Source organism: Pantherophis guttatus, chromosome 1 (assembly GCF_059756535.1).
Source record: "Pantherophis guttatus breed Tessera chromosome 1, ASM5975653v1, whole genome shotgun sequence".
In the NCBI taxonomy this organism is placed as follows: Eukaryota; Metazoa; Chordata; class Lepidosauria; order Squamata; family Colubridae; genus Pantherophis; species Pantherophis guttatus.
Genome location: NC_142063.1, coordinates 312461837 through 312481923, shown reverse-complemented (window position 1 = coordinate 312481923; position 20087 = coordinate 312461837). Strand labels below are relative to the sequence as shown.

At 37.4% G+C, this 20087-nt stretch overlaps 1 non-coding gene across 1 annotated transcript; it reads right to left on the bottom strand.

The window, feature by feature from the left end:
- Positions 1-19172: 19172 nt before the first annotated feature.
- Positions 19173-19277, bottom strand: LOC117672135 (U6 spliceosomal RNA). The gene has a single exon (XR_004593137.2). It is a non-coding gene; the product is annotated as a U6 spliceosomal RNA (small nuclear RNA).
- Positions 19278-20087: the final 810 nt, after the last annotated feature.

The window sequence follows — 20087 nt, the reverse complement described above, 5'->3', positions numbered from 1 at the left end:
AATTGTATTGCATTGTTTTGCATCAGCTAAGCAGTGGTAGGTTTCTACCAGTTCACCCCGGTTCGGGCAAACTGGAAGCGGCGGCGGCAGGAGGCTCCGCCCACCCATCCAGACATCATCATGGATGCTTTATGCATGCACAGAAGTGCCGTGAGTGAACGTTTTCAAGGAAAAAAATGAAGAAAGTCCAGTTGCCTTTTGAAAAACACCTTTGGGACAACCATGATGGGATTATTGAGAATCTCCATAGACTTTTAAATGACCATTAGAATACTATGGTATTTAGTGTTGCTATGGTTTTCACATGGATTTTGAAATGTAATTGGTATGTTTGGTGTTTTATTTCTCTGTTGCTATAAATTTTATTTATTGTCTTTAACCTTGTCAAGTGAATCCTGAAGAAACAAGTCAGAAATACCTCTATAAATAAGCATAATTCTATGAGCAGTATTTGCTGAGTACAACTGTTGCAATGTGCTAGCTTCAGCTGGATTCTATTCTTTGCCATTTCGGTCCTTTCTCTAGCAATCAATTCTTCCTCAATAGCAATACCAATAGCACTTAGACTTATATACCGCTTCACAGGTCTTTACAGCCCTCTCTAAGCGGTTTACAGAGTCAATATATTGCCCTCAACAATCTGGGTACTCCTATTACTGACCTCAGAAGGATGGAAGTCAACTTTGAGCTGGTGAGAATCGAACTCTGGTAGTCAGCAGAATTAGCCTGCAATATTGCATTCTAACCATTGTGCCACCATGGTGCAATCCCACTGACTTTCTTAGTCCTTTCAATATTATTACTGGATGTCTTTCTTGATAGACCCTCCCCCCTCTGTTTTTGGTAAACTTTGGGGTTCCTCTCAGCCTGCAGTTACCTAGCTATTATTTATATTATATATATTATATATATACCCATAGACCAAGCCCAACACACATGACAATCTCCAGACACAGCCCCACCCACCAAAAATTCCCCACCCCTAAACCACCCAAGCATCCATACAGCAGACCAAGTAATGCTGTCCAACAGCTCACTGATGGTGGCCCTTTAGTTCATTGTTGAGTGCAATTATATCTCTGGGATAAAAACTATTCAGAAGATGTGTGGTCCGAGTTTTAATTGTTCTGTATCTCCTGCCAGAAGGCAACAGTCCAAAAAGATTGTAAGCAGGATGGGAAGAGTCTCTGAGAATGTTGTGCATTGATGGAAAGAAGAACTTTGAGAAGAGAAGTTAGGCTTGCTCTGGCTAAAAACTTTCAACCATAATAATAAAAAATATTTTTCCTCTGGGACAAGCAGAATCTGCCAGAATAGGTGTCCTGAAAACTTTTGTAATAAAAAGAGAATGAATTTACATTTGGGGAAGGAAACAAAATGGATCTTAATAAAATCCATAGATTCTACAGATTCTAAAATCTATAGATTTGCCTCTTCTCTATTTTTTTTTTTAATGTAACTTTGGCCTTCTAAGGAGATGCTTGGAAGAAGAAGGTATCCTGTCATGGTATCATGGTGATTAAACTATTCTAGGAGTCTCATTGAAATCAATTGGATTTATTCTGTTTCAGCATACATAGGGTTGCGCTATTGTGTTACAGAAATTAGAAAACAAAGGAAATAAATTTTATCTAGTTTTCTACTCTTGGTAGTGGTAAAACTATTTTTATTAGATTCCTGCCCCTCCCAATGCTGAGCTCACATATTTTTCTTCTGATTTTGCATCAAAGGATTCTCTAAGTAGAGGAGTGTACTGCCAAGACATTTACACAATTTTAATTACGTCCCTTTGTTCAGTTTGTGAACTAATACTTTTTTTCTATTCTGATATGCATATGTATGAACATTTAAAGTTTCCTGTACCCTGATGCTTAAAACGACCATATTAGACCCATGAAGAGTTTTTTAAAGCTGTTTTTAATTCTATAGGAGTTGCCCCTTGGAATGTAATTAAATCTGATCTCTTTCACTTGAAGCCAAATGAATAATTCATAGGTTTTAATCAGCTTTTGTGCTTTGTGAAATTCTCAGATGATGCATGGAAAGGTTTTTTTTTTTTTACTCTTGAAAAAGAAGAGAAGAAATATTCTGTTTCCTTTTCAGCATACAGGTCTGTGTATGACTGCATATGTACAGACCTATTCTCTCAGATGTACAACAATGCAAACTGTGTAGAATACCGTATTATTGGGTAGCAAGCCTTGTGTGTATCACTCACTGCTCACAAGCAATTTTCTTAATGTTAGATAAACAGAGCCTCCATGTTTAGTGGCAGGCTGCTGCCTGGCAACAGCAGGGGAAAGTTGACACCATCAAGTGATATTTGTTGGATTCTTGGTGGTATTTTGTCGCTATAATAACAGAAATGCTGAATTAAAATGAATACTGATGTATTTGTCTGGTTTTGTTATGTAATTACCTTTTAATAGAATTAAATTCAACATGGTATACATTCATAACCTCCTTCACTCTCTCCAATTGTTATGGTACTTTTCATGTCTTGGTCTATTTAGATACATAAAGAACGACATCCAGAAGATACTGTTAGTATAAATAAGGCTTGTATGCCTATGGGCTGCCTGAAATTGTGAGCTGTTTAGTCTTGCAGAACAGCCAAAGGCTCTGGGAAATCACCAGAACTCACCAGCTAATTGGTATCTAAAGAACCACTCAGATTTTTATTTGCACACTTTGAAAGATAGATCAAAACCAGAGTGCCCCATTCTTTGCATCTAGACCGGGGTGTCAAACTCGTGTCATCACGGCATTGTTATGTGATGTATTGTGACTTTTCTCCCCTTTGCTATACTGGCCATGTGCGTGGCCAGCACATATTGCATCTGGCCTGCGGGCTGTGAGTTTGACACCCTGATCTAGATTACATCTTCTTCCCTTATGTTTTCCCAGTTTTGGAGGACTCCTTGTGCCTCTTAGTGTTGCCTTCAAAATTTGATTGCTGTCTCATACAGCCATTCTGGATATTGGCCAGACTATTTTGTGTCATTCACATATTTGACTAACAGCCTATCAATTCTGTTCTCAAGACATTAATAAAAATGTTGAGTAACATTGGTGTCTATAGGACCTCATTGGTTACCATTCTCTAACATGCGGTAGAAACATTAATGTTGACTTTGTGAGAGTAGTTAGCCAGCTATTGCAGGTGCCCAGTTTATAGCAATGTCAAATTGTCAATTTGTGAAAAGGCATTTCCTTATTTTTCTCAGAATTGGCTCATCAGTTAGCAGGAAGCTTTGATCAGCCATCTATAACAGTATAGCATCAAAATATGTCAGCAGAAGTCAACCATCTCCTGCTCACTGCTTCAATGTCTGCAACTGTTGTGCCTCTTTTTCCAACAGAGAGGAAACAGCAGGATGGAATAAGATGGAAAAGCTCACATCATGCAACTTGAACATTAAATAAATTCCTTGAGTGGATACATCATGTAAATCTATTAATAATAATAATAATTGAATCTAAGATTCATAAAAAAATATTCTCCATGTAGTGATTCACTTGTATTCTTTCATGTTCTCCAGAACTAAAGCAGACCTTAGAGAAATTATCTTGAAAAGTAATGTGTGGAAAGGAAACCTAACACTATATTTTTTCCCTTGGCCCCAGACAACAAAATTGCCTATCCAAAAGTCCTATTTGTATTGAGTCTCTATTGAACCCAATTGGAGATGTAAAGGGAAAAATTCACAAATAGGCTTGCGTCATTGACAAACTGCGGGAGGGAAGTGCCAAGATTAGCCTAAGTGTTTCCCTGGGTTAGAGCTTAGTAAACCATTCACTGCTTTTTCCAATCTGCCTATGCCATCCGCTCAGTCCTTTTCATTTCTACCTGTTGAGATCAGAGCTGGAAGGGCACTGGAAATCCTAGCAGAACTCCAGGCTAGAGATGCCAACAGAACTGTAGCCCAACCAAAACTGGAGTCAAAATTAATTATCCAACTGCAGTGAAGAGCTAGACGATTTGTGACTGCATGCCCTGGATATAGGAATTGACAACTCTGCAACATCAGTAAGGATGTGAGCAGGAATGGGCTGGATTTGGCTAAAAATGTAGAATTTATTTGTTTGTTTGTTTATTTATTTAATTAAATTTATATGGCTACCTATCTTACCAAGGTGATTCTGACCAGCACACCACAGATTTTAGATAAACAAATTTTAAAAAATCTATATTTAATATAGAAGCATGATCAGGCATGCAAGATTGTTTAGAACTAAAACAAAGATGATTGCCTATATGATGGAATGGAACCATGCTAAAGATGTCAGTCTTCTTCTTAGCTGTATCCCCAATGTTTGACATCTTTATAATCTGCAAGAATGTGGCTTTGGGAACATAGGAAAGCTGGCTGAAGGAAAGGAGGCATCTTCATCTGATTTGCAACAATGGATCGTTAATATGTACTGTTTACTAATATAATTATTTTGACAAAAGGGCAAAGAAGGGAACTTTCAAGCATCATACTGTAGTAAAATTTGGAATGTGTATGTTTTACTATGTTTCTCCAAAAATAAGACTGGATTTTATATTAATTTTTGCGCCAAAAGACGCATTATGGCTTATTTTCTGGTTAGGCCTTATTTGGGGGGAAATAGGTACTAAAATGTGTCTGTTTGGCTGACAATCTTAACTGGGCCTTATTTTGTGGTAGGGCTTATATTACAGCATCCTGAAAAATCATGCTAGGGCTTATTTTCCATTTGGTCTTATTTTCTGGGAAACATGGTAGTTATAATACAATTTTCAGACCTTTTTAAGAAATTATTTTCCTTCTCCTTTTTATTATCATGATTAATTCTGAAATAACTTTATGTTGTTAATATCATTGTTGTATACTAATCTTTTTTTTTTAGTTAACTACTGTGACATTTTGTAAGAATTTTGCTGCTGCAGGACTATTATAGGCACACAAAACTTTGAAATATCCACAATGGAGGAATGGTTAGTGAAGACCACAGAACAATCAGAGGTGGCAAAAGTAACATGTTTGGCTGGAGAAAGTTCGATAATTACATTTATCAGTGACTAGAAATCCCTTATGGACTTCTTGCTGAAATTAATGAATGGATAAATGAAATTGTTGGTTGGTTGGTTACAAATTGTAATGCAATTTTGCTTAGTGTAGCATTCTATATGGGTCTCCTTTATGGAGTTTAAAAACATGTAGATAAAAGTAAATAAGCTGCTAAATAGGCATTGTGGTTTGGGAAGTCTGAGAAAACATTTCCTACCTCAGAATAATGGAATCCTAAAATAATTCATTTACCAAGCCAGCACTATTTGGGCTGACATTATGTAATGTTTATTTATTAGTCCATTTTGAGGTGATCTGAATTTTGACATCCATGCTTTCACCAGTGTCAGCAGGAAGGGCAAGATGGCCAGGCTGATATCAATAGTGGTGTAGAGTTGCAGTACCAAGGCTTGGCCGTTTTCTATGTATGTTTCAATATTGCATTGGGGGAGGGGAGATTGGGTGCAATGTTGGAATTCTGTTTTTGTTATTCTGATGAAAGTAGGGAGCTCTTCCAGATGCCACTGCTTATATCTTTCCTCATGCAATATGTGTAATCTTGGATAATTAAGGCCTAACACTGACCATTCTGTACTATGAGATTTGGAAGCTCCCATGACCCTCAAAGCCTTGATCTTCATTTTATTTTTCATTCTCTGGAATTATCTATAGAAAGGGAAATGGAGAAGAGAGGAGATTAGATAGGCTGCTCCTGCTCCTTTCTATTCCAGGGTTTTTTGAGAGAGGATGGCACACAGAAATCAGTTTTCTTGTTCTGAACCCATCCTTTAACATTTTTGGAATAAGATTTTCATGCCCTAAAATAGCGTACATGCAACTTGCCAGGAGTTCAGTCTGGAAACCAACACTTTCCCCTCCTGATTCTTCCTTGCGATCAAGGAAGATTACAAGGTGGGACTCAGCTCATCTAATGGTTTTATATAAATTTTGAACCATCCTGATGAATACATTGAAAGCCAAAGACCCCTACATTCCAAAGGCCAATGGAGTCCTTAGTAGGTCATTGTTATTTTTAAAACACTGGGAAGGGAGAAACAACTTTTGAACAATGAGTGAAACAATATGAACGGCATCCCTGTGAGAAAATAAAAATGTGATATCTTCCCATCTGCTTTTTTCATAGGTTTTTTTGGCTCTTGTGTCAATGAGACTGATGACATTAATGCAGACAAAAAGCTACAGGTCATCCTTGAGTTATGACAGTTCACTTAGTGACTGCTGGAAGTTATGTGATAATCCCCCTCCAAGTATTTATGACATACAAATTATGAATGTTGCAGCACACGGCAGTCATTCACCCACCCTTACTAATGACTGCAGAGGCACTGCAACATTCCCCCTGCCTATTCCTCCCCTGCTCCCCACAATTGCTTCCCCTCTCCCATCCTGCTGCACTGGACTCACTTACCTTGCAAAGAACTGTCTCCTCTCTGCCACAATTTCATTGAGAGCGGGACGATTTTGCTTCCAGCATCCATTTGGCTTGCACACGCTTTTCACATGCCAAAAGTGAAATGTTCTGGGCTCTGGGATCTTGTGGGACTTCAGGCCGTGAGATCACAGTGCCCAGAACATTTCACACTTGGCTCAAAATATTTGCAAGCTGACAGGCCAGGGGTGAAATGCTACTGGTTTGGGCCAGTTCGCCCAAACCGGTAGTAAAAAATATTACTGGTTCGCTGAACCGGTAGTAAAAAAATGTAAAAAAAAGTTCCAACGATCGGCTGAGTGATGCATGATTGTCAATTTTTTTTTTTACTTTTTAAGCATTTTTTAATTACTGGTTCTCCGGAACTGGTAGTTAAAATGCTTTCAAAAGTAAAAAAAAAAGTTCTGACGATCGCACGTCCCTCAGCTGATCATCGGAACTTTTTAAAAAACTTTTTAAGCATTTTTTTTTACTACCGGTTCAGGCGAATAGGTAGTAAAAAATGCTTTAAAAAAGTAAAAAAAAAAAAAAAAAAAGGCTTGGATGATCATGTGGCACAGCTTTTTTTTTTTCTTTTTTCTTTTTTAAAGCATGTTTTTACTACCTATTCTGGTAGTAAAAAATTCTGAACTGGTAGTAAAAAAATGCTTTAAAAAGGTAAAAAAAAGGTTCCCAAGATCACAACTGTGCCGCGCGATCGTCGGAACCTTTTTTTTTACTTTTTAAAAGCAATTTTTACTATCTATTCACCCGAACCAGTAGTAAAAAATGCTTTTAAAAAGTTTAAAAAAGGGTTCCCAAGATCGCGTGCCACAACTGATTCCCTCCCTTGCTGTTCTACTTACTTTCCTAAGCCTCCTTTTGGTGAGTAATGTGCATGCACGTGCACAGTGCGTGCTTGGCGCACAGTGTGTATGCGCGGCCAGCGAACCGGTAGCAAACCAGTTCAGATTTTACCATTGCGACAAGCCACTTTGACACAGCATGATTTTGCTCCCTCAGAGTGTCCCATCAGCTTGCAAATGTTTTGTGCAGAGATTGGAAGCTTCTGGGGACTGTGATCTCATGGCCTGAAGTCCCACAAGATCACGGCACACAGAACATTTCACTCTCGGCGCAAAACATTTGCAAGCCAGCAGGATCCTTTGAGGCAGCACAATTTCATGATTTTGTGCAGCAGAAAGGCTGGAGAGGAGACAGCTTGCCAGATCTTCGCAAGGTAAGTAACCCGGCGCAGCAGGATGAGGGTGGGAAACAATTGCATGAGGCATTTCAATGGGTCAGGGAAAGTCCTCAATGGGCCTTGGGTAGTCTTAAACAGGTGGCTTGTTACATCACTAGCCCCCCCAGTGTGAGGCCTTCCTCACACTGAGATACCTCATGTGCACTTAACGACCCGGGCATTCGATTAGCGAATGCGTGGGCGAAAGCAGGGAGTTTTCATGTTCATTTTACATGATTCACTCCAACAATCCTCAGGTTACGAATGTAATTGGTGGGCTCCATTACATTCATAACTCAAGGACTACCTGTATATTTTCTTGTCCTTGACATCTACTTTTTACCTTAGAAATGTACCTTGAATTCTAGCCAATTGAAGTTTTTCAAATTATTTCTAGTTTTTCTATTTCTTTTTCAAGAAGTGCTGCTGTGGTTTCTTTTTAGCTTTGGGTGCACCTCTAAGATTGTTTCATACTAGCCTGTCTAAAATATTACATCTGCATAATCCGTCTTTCTTAAAGGTATTTTTCACCTTCATGTCATTCTCCCTGGTTTTTATTTCTTAAAACATAATATCCACCCCAAAGAAGAGTTTTCATACATTTGAAGCCTTGTGACACCATAATTGGCCATTTTCATAAAAGCTGATTCCTGCTGCTGGTACTATAATGAATTATATGAACTTCATAAATGTGTGACTGTTTAATTATGACCAAGTTGGTTGATCATGAGACTACCTACACCTTTCCAACCTTCTTTTTAATTATTAAGCTGTGCAAGAAATACCTGGATTGGTATTTATTTCCTAGCTTCTTTTATGTTACAATAAATGAATGCAATTTGTTATAAGTAAGTAGAACTAAAAACCTGTGAAAAACTAAACCATTTTCTCACTGTCAGTACTAAGGAAATAACACACTTATCTTAGGCTAACAATCATGCTTTATCCACTGATTGATATTGTGGTAATTTTTGCATGAGGCAAGCTGCATTGGCTTCCAGTATGCATTTGGCTAAGGTGACCAGACGTCCCGCTTTTGGCGGGACAGTCCCGCTTTTTAGCAATTTGTCCCGCGTCCCGCGGTGTTTCAAAAAAGTCCCGATTTTTCATTCTGCCTCCTCAGTCCCGCTGCCTCTTGAGCCCCAGCTGATGGCTAGAAGAAAAAAAAAACTGTTTAAACTCTTGCCCGGGGCTTCAAAGGGCTGCCCTACAGGCAATCAGTGTAAAGAGTTTTTTTTCCCCCTAGCTAAGCTGCAGAAACGAAACCGAAACCAGGATCTTTGGTGGAACGTGACAAAATGAGGCAGAGAGAGATTTATTTTTATTTTTATTTTTCCTCCCCAAAAAAGGTAGGTGAAAAACTGCAAACAATGGGAAATTTAGGAGGAGAGTTCAAGATTTTAAAACACAAAAGAAAAAAAAGCTGTATTTAACTAGGGAATTGTAATAATTGAATTGAGATACTATTAATTGTATATTGTGTTGAAAGCAGAAATGTTTAAGTTGTGGTTCAGAGGAATATATGGGGGAAATTATTTGGTTTATTATTATTGGTAAATATAATTAATTGATTTGTAAGAAATTGGATTGCATGGAAATAATTGGAATATTCATGTTCATATTGATTAATATACAAAAAAGATAGTTTTATAACTAATTGATTTATATTAAAATGTTGAATTTGTATTAAACAACTGTATTACATAATTAAACAATGTGAGGATGGATATAAAAATAGATGACAATGGAAAGGGGTATAATATAGAATAGAAGGGAAAAATTGAATTTGATTAAGATTAGAGATGACGATGAAGGGTAATATTGGTTTTTTAAAAAAAATAGATGAGGAATAAATATGGCAAAAAGGAAATATAGAAGTTGTAAATTTAATTGAAGTGACTAAACACTGTTTAAATTTGTGAACCGGCCAAATACTCTGTTCAAAGAAAATAAATTGTATGTTTGTATGTGAGTTTCTAATTACTGCTATTTATTCATATTTGTTCTCTTTTATTCTTTAAAGTTTAACCATTCATTCTTTATCTTAATATCTTTATATTTGTTTGGGGTTGGCTTTCTTCCCTTTCATCTTTTTTATTGTACAGCAATCTTTCTCCTCAAACCTACCACCTCTCTCTTTTCTTTCCTTCTTACTTTCTCTTCCCCCCCTCTTCTTCTCCTCCCTACTTCCTCTTCCTTTCTCCTTCTCCTCCTCTCTTCCTCCCCCTCTTACCCTCACTCCTACTCTAATTTCCCTTCCCTTCCTTCATCCCTCTCTATTGCTGTATCCTTTTATGCATATGGACTACTCAGAGGGCTGAAAAAGTTATTTTTGACTGGTCCTCGCACTTTTGACCAGTCACGACTGTCTTCACATTTTATGTTTTTTGCCCTATCTTATCACCATGGTGAAGAGAAGCAGTTGTGAAATGAGTGAGATGGTTGTTAAGAATGCTGCACGGGCATAAATGTGAGGATGGTCATAAGTGTGAGGACCAGTCAAAAGTGCGAGGACCTGTCAGAAATGATTTTTTCAGCCCTCTGGTTAGTCCTTTTGTGCATATGGACTACTCAGAGGGCTGAAAAAGTTATTTTTGACTGGTCCTCACACTTTTGACCAGTCCTCGAACTTACGACTGTCCTCACATTTTACGTTTTTGCCCTATCTTGTCACCATGGTGAAGAGAAGCAGTTGTGAAATGAGTGACATGGTTGTTAAGAATACTGCACGGGCATAAATGTGAGGATGGTCATAAGTGTGAGGACCAGTCAAAAGTGTGAGGACCTGTCAGAAATGACTTTTCAGCCCTCTGAGTAGTCCCTATACACATAGCCATGGCCACCCGGTCACATGACCAGCTAGCCACGCCCACCCAGTCACATGGCCTCCAAGCCACGCCCACACAATAAGTCACGCCCACAATGGTGTCCTTCTTACCAATGTTAAAATCTGTTCACCTTACCCTATACACATAGCCATGGCCACCCGGTCACATGACCAGCTAGCCACGCCCACCCAGTCACATGACCAGCTAGCCACGCCCACAAAATAAGCCACGCCCACAATGTCCCTCTTTACCAATGTTAAAATCTGGTCACCTTACATTTGGCTGCTCTTCAAAGTGCTGGTGGTCATCTTTAAAACCCTTCATGGCTTTGGATTGGCCTGCCTGAGGGTCTATGTTCTTTCTGATGTTTCTATCTGATCTGCCAGGAAGAACATATTCCATGTACCATCAAACTAGAGAGGGCCAATTGGCAGGCCTCACAGAGAGAGCTTTGTCTGCTGGGCCACCCACCCTTTGGTACATTATTCCTCCTGAGATTAGATTGGTCTGGTCCCTGTTGACCTTTGTAAGGCCTTGAAAACCTGACTTTGTGCTCAGGTTTGGGGCCCTGGCAATGGGTAAAATGCACTTTTATGTGGATGATGGATGGATTAGAAGACAAGACAAGAAACAATGGATGGAAACTAATCAAGGAGAGAAGCAACCTGGAATTAAGGAGAAACTTTCTGACACAACAATTAACCAGTGGAACAGCTTGCCTTCAGAAGTTGTGGGTGCTTCATCATGGAGGTATTTAAGAGGAGACTGGACAGTCACTTGTCTGAAATAATATAGGATCTCCTGCTTGAGAACAGGGGATTGGACTAGAAGCCCTTCAAGGTCCTTTCCAGCTCTATTCAGATAGATAGATAGATAGATAGATAGATAGATAGATAGATAGATAGATAGATAGATAGATAGATAGATAGATAGATAGATAATCTGATGCCCAAGTGCTATGCTTTTTTATTTTTGCTTTATACTATATATTTAGTGTTTTTATTTGTTCTATTGTAAGCTGCTTAGAATCATGTAAAAGTGAGATAGGCAACTATATAATTGAGTAAGTAAATAAATAAATAAATAAAAATTTCTGTTTAAACTAGATTTATCCTTATTTAATAGATCATTGAAAATTAGAATATTAAGACTTCATGTTCAGAGAAATTTGTACTTTGGTACAAGTCCATATATAGAATATAAACCAAACTGGTTTGCAAGTTTTATTAAAATCTGTGTCCGATTCAGTTCTAGATACCAAGGTGTACACCCAGAAGTTAATTAGCCATTCTTCTGCAGAAAGAAATGCATGTACTCTGTAATAAGAAGTACTCTCTAATAAGAAGTATGCACCAATTGCCTTACACAAAGCTAGTTCTGTATACTTTATGGGGAAATGAAGTTTAGTATTATTTAATTGGAAATAGAGTAACTGGCAGTTTGTTTCATTCATTTCAATTTATTCAGTTCATTTATTCATAAATCATTTCCCAAAATGACTCATCTTTTCAGTATTGTTTCTAAATGTGGAAAAATTATCCAATCTGATTGTTAGGTTTCCAACCTTTCAGAAATCAAACTGTCCATTTTAACAGTCAGTGCTGAAGTAACATACTGATGGTAAAACATATTATATCAGATTTCTTTAATATTTGGCGTAAATTTAATGTTTTTTTCCCAGTGACAATCCCATTGCTGCATATCAATTATTGCATTTAAATTCTACATCCATTTAACCTGTTCAGTTTCTGAGACGCATCTTGCCAAGAGCTTATAAATAAGCCCCCCCCCATGCTGATTTTTTAATTACATTTTCCCCTGAATTTTTAATTAAATTTCAATCAGGTTTCTAAGTATTCCCCTTTGTTCTTGAAGCCTTTTAAAACTATATTGCTTATTTGAAGATATTGAAATCAGACTGATGGCTCCAGCCACTCCAAAGAAAACGTTTCAAATGATGGTCTTCCTGCTCTTATTCAAGTGAATAGCTGGATAGGTAGTAAGATGATAAAATAAGCATCACAATCCTGCAACACAGGCTCATTTTGTCATTTTGATGAAACTTCCAGTAGACATCCTGATTTCATCAAATCTATAAAAATCAATCAAATAGTAAGATTAACTAAAACAGTTTCTGGACTACTCAAGTTTATTTTCTGGCAAGGATAGGCAAAATATTAATGATATTTATTTAAAACCAGAAATAAAGGATTGGAATTGCACTTATATTTTTCTCTTGTCAGCTATCTTATCTTTGAATGTGGCTTCACCAGATTTAGATGGAGATTCAAATAAACACATTTGAGGCCCAGAAGTCCTCTCTGGGACTTCACAATAGTATGCACTGTGCTTAACTGTCCTAATTATTTCTCATTTAAGTACTGATATGAAAGTTCCAATTTAATGCAATAACAACAACAACAATAATTTCATATTTACAATTACTGTATTTTTCGGACTATAAGACGCTCTGGACTATAAGATGCACCTAGCTTTTGGGAAGGAAAACAAGAAAAAAAAACTGCCTTTGCCTCCAAGCAATTTGCCTCCTTGCAGCAAACAGCCTGATCAGCTTCAGCACAGCCTGATTTAGCATGAGCAGCTGATTGGCGGTTGCCTCCTGGAATGCCTCCCAGCGGTTGCCTCCCGAAATACCGCCTATCAGCTGTTCCAGGCTGCGGGGATCGTCACCGCCCATTGCCACTGTCACCGCACATTGCTGCTGCTGCCTATCACCGCCTCCATGCACCCCATTTTTGGTCTCTGCACATCCAGTTTTCGGCCACCGTACACCCTGTTTTCAGCCTCCGTGCATTTCGTTTTCGGCCTCTGCATGCCCCATTTTTGACCTGTTCCAGGCGGTGGGGATAGGCGGCAGTGGTGGCAATATTCTGGGAGGCAGATCCAACTGCCAATCAGTTGCTCATGCTAAATCAGGTTATGCTGAACCTGACCAGGCTGTTTGCTGTTTGCAAGGAGGCAAATTACTGGGAGCCAGAGGCCGAAGGGTGGGGTCCGGCAGCTTCAGCACATTCGCTGTATAAGATTCACAGACTTTTCCACCCACTTTTGGGGGGCAGGGGAAGTGCATCTATATGGTAGATAGCTAATTGTGAAAATTCTGATTTCTTAGAAACATATACCCAAAAGTGAAAATCAAATATACTTAATTGATTTTTCTCCATAGCATTGATGTTTGGCAATCCCTCTTTTTCCTTATTATCTCTGCCTAAGCTACTGTCCAAATAAGATTACTAGATGCTAGAAAATGGAATCGAAAAAAAAAATTGTTATGTTGATTTGGTTTTAATTGCTCAGAATCTTGAATTAGTAGCTTTTTGACAGAAATACTGCCAGGAGAGTATGTGATTTTGGAATGCTCATGCAATGCCTGGTGCATGGTGTATGTATCATTGTGTATGGTGTATGTATCAGTGGTGGGTTGCTCCCGGTTCTCCCTGGTTCGGGCGAACCTGTAGCGGTGGCGGCAGGAGACTCCACCTACTCGCCCAGATGTCATCAAAAATGCTCTGCACATGCACAGAAGTGCCACACGCTTACAAAGTGAGTGCATATGCCCACATGCTACCAATAGCAAAACGGTAGCGCCGGGATTTGAAACCCACTACTGGTATGTATCATTGTGTATGGTGATCAATTGCATAAAGTACAAGTATAGCGTATTAAAAACCAGGGTTTGGAAGAAATTGTCAAAATGTTACAACAAAGTAGAGAACTGCTGTTTTCATTGAAACTTCTAGTAAGATTCCTAAAATGAGGAAATCAAAAAGAAGAATCCTTTTGTTGGAGATCTCTTTCTTGTTCCCGATCACTGGATCCTGGGCATTCTACACCACCTGTATTTGTATTTAGCTGCAAGCTAAAGCAGATCTGACTTATTTTTAGGGAAAAGGTACAAATTTGATTTATTTCAAATTGGTTACAAAAAGAGCTGTTTGTAACTTGCATTCCTGACAACTACTCAACTTAGACAAGGTGAAAAACCTAGGGCCCCTTTTCATTTTGTTTTGGGTAGGGACAGTTAATAAGTAAAATGAATGTTTTAAGACTACTAAGCACTTAGGCAGCAATAGCAATGCTAGAAACCTTGACCTCCTTCGAATAGCATTTGTATTTCTTATTTATAAATAATTTAAACATGCATTCAAAACTATATCATTGTAGCAGGGAAAACTGACCAGGTGATTTGTAGGACTTACTAGGCCTTAGCAAATCATTTGGAGGAATGTTTTCTAGTTAAGGGCAGTTGCATCCTCCTGCAGCATAGGCAATACCTCTTTCAGGCACTTTCCCAAATGGTATGGGCATCTGATGTAAATCTGGGTTTGAGAATGAAAAAGGGAAAAAGCAGCAAGGGAGCAAAATTCACTCAATCCTAGAAGAGAAGAAATTTTAAGAAAGAAACTCAAACCAATCCTGCCTTGATTTGGGTGTAAGATGTAGTAGAATATCTGACAATTTCCAAGGTTATTATTATACCCCACAATAAAAAAAGGACAGTCCTGAAACTTCTCCTGATGTTTTTCCTGACCTTGTCTACATCAGAGGGCTGATAGTATGCATTCACAGAAAGCAATTATACTGGAGCTGCTACAGAAGTAGAAGAGATGGACAATTTAAATGGAAAGAACTTCCTGTAGGATCAGGAGCTTTATATTTGCAATGCAATTATCCATATTCACTTTTTGTGGTTTTATTTATTTCAGTCTTGTTGTGCCTCCTTTAATTATGGTGTCTTCAAATAAAGTTTTTTAGGTGTATAAATTTCTATAGTCTTATTATTGAGCCAGTTGCTATTATTAGTATAATTACAATTTGCTGTGTAGATCTTTGCATCTTAACTCTCCATTTAGCTCCTGAATCCCTTAAGAGATTTCTAGGAACCATGATCGAGTTGGAATTACTCTCAACAAACTACACCTCATTTCTTGTCTTTGTTCTGCCAATCTTCTCTGTTTCTCTCTCCACTGAAATTTACTTTCTCAGCAGTTTCAAACAGTGTTACAGAAGAGCTTATGATGTGTTGGCACTCTGTTCACGTATCATCATCCAGTACAGTTTATATTTGTCATACCTTGACACTTTGGGTCAAGACTTTGTTTTGTTCTGGAAAGAACAGCAAAGCTAAAGGCTCAGGAAAACACCAGGAACAAGAATCATGTATGGCAGGAGAAATGATATGGCGAAACAAAGGTAAGAGGAGAACTATTTTGTGGAGCATTAATTCCAATTTCTGGATACATTTCACAAAGATGGAATTGGATCTTTAATTTTCAGAAGCTTGGAAATTGGAAGCAGATGAGCCTCGTCTCTGTGTGTGTCAGCTAGCACCCCACATACTTTTGCAATGTGGGATTTTATTCCTCTGCAGAATTTTAATGGCTTTTCAGCTACTCCTTGACATTCTTAAATATTATAATTTATTCCAGCATTTTCAGTGTTGTTTTTTGCTGGAATATGCTTGGTTTAGGGCTGACAAGAGTAGCTCAAAACACATTTATGAACATGAGCTACATTTGTGATAATCAAATTATTCTGTCTTTTAAAATGTATTTATACCTTTATCCTGTCTGCTTCTCAAGCTATTTAGTTACAGTATCATCAAAATTTCATGTCCTATGAATATTTATTGTTTCTTATGTTTAAAAAAGTTAGTCTCTAAGTTGTTTCTGAAACAGATTAAAATTTCATGAGTTTTTCTTCATGGAATTTTTGCTATCAATGACTGAAATCCTGGTTGAAATTTACATAATGGAATAGATTCCTGAGCATTTATCTCCTACTTCCTTTATTCATAAGAGCTTTAACTTGTGGGTTGTTAAGGTAGGTGTTTTTTGTGTGCAGATAATCCAGATGAATAATGGCACTCATGCTTATGAATGATTGCAACATTGGAATAAACATAAAATTGTTGCAGCAAAATGTTAAATAAAGAGCTTTGGCTGCTGCAAATATTGTGAATTATTACCATTATAAAATGTTTTCAGTGTGCTCCCTGCTGCGTTTTGTAAAATTAGACTGTATGAAAAACTATACCGACTCTGACAAAATGTCCATCTAGTTCTATATTTTGTATTAAGGATTATGAAGAGAAAGCCACACTAATATTGCATAATAGCAAAATATGAATAGAAGGGGAAAAACCATGCAGGGTGTAGCAAAGAGTTGCATCTGAAATCAAAGTCTGCAATTATATGCAAACTTGGAAATCTCCTGGCCTGCAAAGTCAAGACTCTGCTTTCATATTGGCCAAAGAGATCTTTTGGAAGACAATTGCTTTTATTGATTGAACAAAGGACCATAGAATCAGCAACAGGTTTTCCTGTTGAGTGCTTTATTGAAACTTCTAGAACAGAGTTTCTCAACCTTGGCTACTTTTAAGATGTATAGGATTTCAGATGGGACTTCAACTCTCACAGTTCTCCAGCCAACCATGGAGAATTCATGGAATTGAAGGCCACATATCTTAAAGTTGCTAAGGGTGAGAAGAACTAATTCTAAAAATACAAACTCATGGCCATGAGACAACAACAACAATAATAACAACAACAATAATAACAACCCAAAATACTACATACAGTAACAGCTTTTGTTAGATCGATGATCTGTAAAATTAAGAAGAATTCTCGTGACTGTCTTGAGCAATAACTAGGCTCTACAAGGCAGTAGAGAAAAATAAAATACTGGGGAACTAGTTAGGGCATTATCAGACACTAATGTCTGGGTAGAGGAGAGTTTCAATCTTTAGGCTGTTAAAAGGCTGTTAAAGGCACAGATTTTAGATACAATGAAAATACTGTTGCTGCTGGGTTAGAATAAATAGGCCTGGTTTAGAGTTTGGAGAAGTAGCTATGCTTTCCATTCTGGCAGCAAGTTTAGTGACTAGAAGCTGATCAGAGAGGATTAGCGACTGCCCTTTGCTAAAAAGAACAGGAAAACTTGACAAATAAGAGAAGAGCTCTTTAAGTGCCATCACTGATTCTAAGTCTATATAGATTAGCCTTCTCGAAGATTTACTTTGGACTATTAGAGTCACAGTGTACAGTGTACCTCGGTCTTTGTGAGTAATTCGTTGTGGAAGATCCACCAAATACTAAAACCATCAAGTACCAAGAAAATCATGTGACTTACTAAGTGACCCATTATTTCAGCTGGAAGAAATAGCAAGTCATGAGGCAGCCAACATCAACAACTTCTTCCTTGCATGTCGACTACCAGGAGAAAGATGGGCGGCAGGAGAAGATTTCTGCTTCAAAAAGCATCCAATACTGAATTCAATGATTTTTTGAAGCAGTCGAATGCCTAGGTATGACTATACTTTGTATACTGTAGGCCATTTATTGTTGATTAGCCATTTGGCCATATCAAAATACAGACTATTTGTACATTGTTAACGTGACCAATAAAAAAAAAAAGAGTTGGAAATACAGTAGTCCAGGGCTGCTGTAATTTTACTTCTGAGGGAATGGAAAAGAACAGGAACTGGATCCTATTTCCCCAAACCTTCTGTTGTGGCCTGTCATCTGCCAGCCCCTCCAGCAGCTGAATCAGAGGAGGAGGAGGCATGGGTGTCAGGGTCAGCATCAAGGCAACCTGAGAGCTCCGAGGGGGAAGAGGGAATGGAGCTGGCAGAGAGAGAGACAGAGGCAGAGCCTGGGCCTTCCGTCAGCCCTCAGATGGAGAGTCAACAGTTCCCAGGTCTGGAGGTGGCTGATGAGGAAGAGGAGGAACAGCTGGGTCCAGTGCCTGATGCGCGGATGCTATAGAGTTGGTTAATTTTGATGGAGCTCATTTGGGTTAGATGACATACAAATATTTCAATAAGTTCATCATTAAAAGATAACATTTGGATGAAAATGGTAATAAAACCCACTTATTGGCCAGGTTTGCTTATCATATTACATTAGATTCAAATCGGGTGGACTAGTCTGTGTTTCAGCATGACATGGAAATGCCACCATTGTCTTAGCATATTTTATGAATGAAGCTGTCATTAAATTATAATATATTTTCTTTAGAATACCATATTATGTGTTTTATAAAATTGATTTAGGGTTTAGTATACTATGTGAACCCAACCTCTCATTGCTATCATGCTGTCTTTTTAATCCAAGAACGGATGCTTTCCTTTCCTTAAATATATATTTATTTTGTTCAAAACAAGATTAAAATATAAAATATAGAACTCTAAAAAAAAGAAAAAAAGAAAAAAAGACAAAAAAGACAAAACAACCAAAACATTAAAGAAGAAAAAGATGCATAAAAAAGACCAATACATATACATATACATATAATATCCCTTCTAGCTGAATACTGATTGATAGATTACTACAACGCTAGTTCCCACCCCTTGCAAAACAGGCCCTCTCAACATTTTTAAATTTTTATTTTTAATTTTTAAACAAAAGATAAAACATCCATCATCCATTACAATTGCAAGCAGTGTGTCGGTCGGTAACAAATCTTTTGTGCTTCATCTCATATTCATAATTTACTAATTTTCTAATGTCTCATATTATCAATCTAATGCATATGTTTATATTATTATTCTCATTTGTCATTCATTTAACAATTACATTTTCATCCCATAAAAATCATTTCCATATATTATATTAAAAAATATGGAACGCTTCACGGATTTGTGTCATCCTTGCGCAGGGGCCATGCTAATCTTCTCTGTATCGTTCCAATTTTAGTATATGTGCTGTCGAAGCGAGCACAGCCCTCTCAACATTTTAAAACTTTGTTCCTATTGGGTATCTTACCAGAGAAATTTAGTAAAGAAAATATATATTTGATTATACATGATATAACTGTAGCGAGGATAGTATTTGCACAAAGATGGAAAGCAGAGAAAATCCCTACAGAGTGAGAAGTAATTAAGAAAATATGTGCAGAAAATATGTGCAGAAATGAATAGATCGACTTTGACAATTAAATAAAGAGAGGAATCACAATATTTTAAGATATGGGGCAATTTTATTATTGGTTAGAGAAGAGATATATATATAGGGCAAGATGGCAATGAAATGAGCAAAGAAGAAAGAGGAGAAAGGAGATAGATAAATGTATTAATAGAAAAATAAGAACTGTGGGAGAAATGTCACAATAAATGAAATTATAATATTAAGATATGATAAATATTCGAAGAGTAAGAAGACACAAAAGATGTACTCAGATGATACACTGAATGATTGATTATGTACTGTATGTGTTTGTCTATAAAATAAAAAAACTTAATTTTTTTAAACTATTAAATCTGTTTACAGATTGTTGATTTGTCTTCTATAAGTTATTTTAATAACGAAGTAGTTACCATGAATAATAATAATACTAAAACAAAACAAAATTATAGTTTCAAAACTCTGTTAACAACTATTATTGTAAACCACTCATAGAAAGTTTATCACAACATCTAATTTATCCGAAGTCATCTCAAAGGTTATAAATAGCACATCTTGGATCAAATATCCAGTTTTGTTTCTTAGTGCCATCTCTTATTAATTGTTATTTAACTAAATATAATAGAT